The sequence below is a fragment of the Chelmon rostratus genome, chromosome 22 (genome assembly GCF_017976325.1).
Source record: "Chelmon rostratus isolate fCheRos1 chromosome 22, fCheRos1.pri, whole genome shotgun sequence".
NCBI lineage: Eukaryota > Metazoa > Chordata > Actinopteri > Chaetodontiformes > Chaetodontidae > Chelmon > Chelmon rostratus.
Genome location: NC_055679.1, coordinates 4,829,432 through 4,834,357, shown reverse-complemented (window position 1 = coordinate 4,834,357; position 4,926 = coordinate 4,829,432).

The following is a 4,926-nucleotide window of genomic DNA, read 5'->3' as shown; positions in this document are numbered from 1 at the left end:
TATCCGCTGCTGTGTGTTTGTGGGGCAGCGGTGTTCGAACCAGCCAATCACAGCGCTCGGTCCGCTGGGGGGCGGGGTCACAGGCTCACCTGAGTGTCATTTTACTGAATGGCGAAAGTCAGTGTGTGTAAGTGTATAAATAAAGCTATGAAAGCATCTTAAATCTTCCAATGAATGATTCTTTTTTTTATATATTTGCTTTGCCTTTTTCACTTTGCTTTGATGCAGTCTTATTCCTCTCTGTTCCTCCAGCAGTTGGAGGAAAGCTGCAGGGATGTCAGCCACTTTATACTGAACACGCTTGTTTGAGTTGCACTTCCACTTTCAAAGTGATGTATCTCTTTTTATTCATTAAAGCCCATGATTATATAAGGTTTGTGTACAGTAAAAGTGCCCCCGTACCCTGTAAAACATTTCAATCCTAAATATTCGAACAGCTTAAAGCACATATTTAACATTGTTTATCAGTTTAATACTGTGTAACATCTTATGTTCTTTATCAGAATTGCTTATGAACATGAATGTGGAACTGGTAACATGTTTCAGAATCCCACTCCATAAAATGACACAGAGCCATACAATGGATTTCCATCTGCTCTTCATCTATGATCTGTGTGCTTTTTATGTAGCAGCACTCTCCAAAATTCCCAAATAAGTCCAAAAAACATTGTATTTCTGTTGTTAGCCCTCTCTTACTTACCTCAGACATAAATAGCAGCACATTTAACTGAATATTTCACATATTTTACACACAGCATTAAATATTATGAATATTTTCTGTATTTTGTCATCTTCATCAAATGTGAAAAATCCATTTGCAGCAAAAGCAGTTACCGCTTTGATACTTTTCTATACACTGGGTTTGAAAAAGATTAGAAGAAAAGAAAAAAATGATGTAAAACATTGTCTATCAACTATCTATTTTTTCATTTTATTATTTATTTAGTCATTTTGCTTAAAAAGCCACTGTCAACAAAACACAGGCTGATTAAGACTTCAGCCCACTGTCACAGCCCTTTGACAGGATTGTTGTTAAATTGATGCACGTGCAGCCGTAGACCTTGTTACAACTACCGTGGACGAGCTGAGGAGGAGGATCTTGGAAAGCAAAGTAAAAAGACCAAGCATGGAATAATAGATTAAAAAAAACATGTTAATAGCATATAAATACAAAATAAATTTGCCCGTTGCTGCTTGGGGACTGCTGAAAACAGAGACACCCCTGCCTGACAGGAATGATGCTGACCTCCACATATAAACATGACCGAGCCAACACTGGCCTGCTTCATGTTTAACAATGAGGAGGATGAGTATCTTCACATCCAGATATCTCTCCAGGGGCTATTCAGAGCTGCCCCGTCTCGTGAGGGAGAGGGAGGACAGGTTTGTGTGGAGCCTGAGCCGCACCCTGGCCATTGTGGAGTGAAACCATGGCAGCCTCCACTTCAACCTTTTTTGTTATAAATACTTCAGTAAACAGCCAGTCTTCCAGCTGCCGAGCCAGCCCCCCCTGCCAGCTGACCCTTTTAAGCTCCCTGAAACTGGATATTGTTCCATTGTGGACAATATCCAGTTTTTTTGGGCTCATGTAGGTGAGCTGGTTAAACATTTCAGTTAACAGCAGGTTCTTCAGCGTCTACAGCCTCACTGATATGCTGCTAATCAGTAACGTCAGATCAGAGGCAGTCAGCACTGGAATAAAATGAAACTCACACCGTCTCTATTTATCTATAGACTACATGAACTCACAATTAACTGATTTAGAGCAAAGCACTTTCATTCCTTATAAATCAGACAGCAAGTGGTGATTGAGGACATTTCTATTTATTTGCAGTTGTGCAAATAAATAGAAATGTAAAACTGTATGTTCCTCATACAGTTTTAAATCTCAGCAGACATTATCGTACCTTACTTTACCTGGGCGTTAATTTAGTGTACGGTTTGGTACTGGTTGTCTCCATACTGCTTTTTCTCAGGCTTATGCCACATTCATGTCATATCAGAGATATCATAATCGAGTTTCTGACGTGCAAATGTTGTTCACATTAACATCCAGGTTATTATTATGACTGGAAAAGTTTTCTGAAGGCTTTCATGTACCCAACTTTGCAGTTAATTATACAGAAGTGCCGTAAAAGCAAACAATAATGGACGACATTTCAGCCTAAGTCTGTCATTGACTGTAATTGACCCTAAATTTTATGAATATAGTTCAATACAACATATAGTACATTCACACTTTTGAGCTCCGATTACATGAACACTTGCAAGTCGTTAACATGGGAATATCTACCATCCATCCCATATGACATGAATGCAGCAGTGCAGCATCTTTCATAGTCCTTTTTCACAGCAGACATCTTGACTTGGTGTGAGGTGTTATGAATAGTATTAACAATGATGTTCAGTCCGGCATGGCAGTGTGACAGTGAGCCTGCACACACAATACCAGCACCCTGAAACTGAAGCAGCTAAATGGAAGAGCTTGCCCACCAATCAAACAGAGTGGGTGGTGCTGTGACTTGTTCCTTGAATTTTCTACTGATAAGTTTCTGTGGGTGATTTGCTTTTCTTGGTGCATTCAGATGGCATTTTTATTACTGCTTGTGGCCAATACTCTTATTTTTTTATTTTTATTTTTTTACCCACAAGCCTGAAAAATAGAATCCATTACTTCAGATGAAAGAAAGAGCTCTCAGACACTGAAAATGTGACACTTCTCAGTCTTTAATTAGGATATGGTCAATTTAACAGCACATATTTGGACATTTCATGGGATACATAGCACAGGTGTAATCAATACCATTAATAATGGCTGCACTCTATTTGAGTGTGCCAGTGGCAGGTCCCTGCCATTGTGCTCTTGAATAAGTGGAGCTATTGTTAATGTCATTAGTTACACCTATGCGTTTCCTGTTAAAACAAGTCAAAATGTCAAGGAAAACTTCCTGCTGGATTTCAGGCACCCGGGGAACATGTGGACACTGTCGAGTCAATATCTGCAAAAGATTTCATGACAGTTCATAGTAGTAGGACTCAAATCAACAACTTGCATCAACACACTTCAATATAGTATAAAAAGTCCTGAAAAGGAAAGAATAAAAAACTGTGCCTTTTAAATAAGTAATATGTTTTCTAGATAAAACTAGAGCAATGAACAAAAGGTGTGAGTATGAATTCTAAATTCACATGATTCAATACAGTATACAAAGGAAGGTTCTCACAGCTGGAACCAGATCTGAACAAATGGTGGACAGTTCATGTCAGAAAACAACATTTAAAACAAATAAATATGTAGTGAAGTGTTAAAAGGTTGGAGAACATTCAGCCTTCTCTCGAGTTTTTCATAGTTGTGGTTTCATTGACATCCATTGCTGGAGGTTTATAGTACAAAACATTGTTCATTTGTGCCCTAAAAGTATCCTGAAAGTAAGTACATACTGTAATGACAAATGGCAGACATTTGGGGAAAAACGATAGTGAAAGGGGTGTGTTGGAAGTGCAGCAAAATCACTTCCATTCAGTGATCTTTGGAAACAAAGATGCTCTGTTTATTACAGTGCCTTCTGGGAAAGATTTATGAACCACAGAAATGGTACAAATGTCCAAATCTCTGGAAAATTGCAGCTTCTATGCCATGTTATCATGTAATAAATGTCTTGAATTGCAACAGTGTTTATGATGTGTATATGGGCTGGATCACCATGGGAAAATAAAATGAAGGGACGTGGTGTAAGAGGCCAGGGTGGTGAAACACTGGCAAAAAAAAGTCAATAATTATGTCAAAAGTGTAGACAATCGATAAAAATATACTGAATATTAAACAAAGAGGGAAAGATTGACATGTTTCATGAACAACACATTCACGTTCAACACACCCCTTCTCTGACCAACTCCCAACCTTTACACTACCGCCACCTAGCGATGAAAATGGACAAACACAGCTCGAAAATTCGAGTACAAACAACAAACTGAATGAGGTCCACTACTTTCTGACCACTTTATTAACATTACCGTTAAAAAGAATTTTTAAAATGACAGCAGGGGAAAGACTAGACTCTAGACTATACATACACTGAGTACAGACATCTAACAAACAATTTTAGATTCTGATTTGTCTCATTCACAATTAAACTTTTTGCAAACATGACTAATTAACTTCCAGTGTGACTTTTTAAATGAACACAGAACCAACAGACGGTGGTGCTGCTGATCCACACTGTCCTCTGCAGAGGACTCGGATTAAGATTTGTTCTGCAACCTCCTCCACATTTAATAGAAAGGCGATACAGACACTGTGCTCAAGCTGTGAGGGGATATGGAAACATGGAGATGTCACATAAAGGTCACCATGACCACAGCGCAGCCAGGACAGGCTGCCAGCCTCCAGTGTAATCATAATGGTTCCAGGGAATTTACTGCCACTCAAATCCAGGACATTAAATCAGCATTTAATACAATGCTCAAAGATCCCATCAAGACATATTTAAAGACATGATACACTGCTTTAAATAATAATTTGTGTCTGTTAGTTTATTTTATTCTAGTATCTTTATTTTACTTTATTATCTTTTATCTATCTATCTATTGAACTGAGATTTTCAGGCAAGCACAGACAGACTTTCCCCTTCAGCAAATGAACATCAGACTCTGTACTTGGGTCATTCTGCACAGTGAAACACAAACATTTCTAGTGAATGGAGTAAAGCTAGTGGATCAGACCAACGAAAAAGCACATTTGTGAAATTCTGCATGAACGTATTTATATCTATCCCATAGCTTCTCCTTATTGAACAATGTTCATCTGTATTGTCCCTGTGAAATAATTTAACGAATAAATACATTTGACATCATTAAAGATGAAACAATTAGTTGTATAGGCCATTAAAATGCAGCTACGACTGTGACTGAGTGATGAAGAAAGTG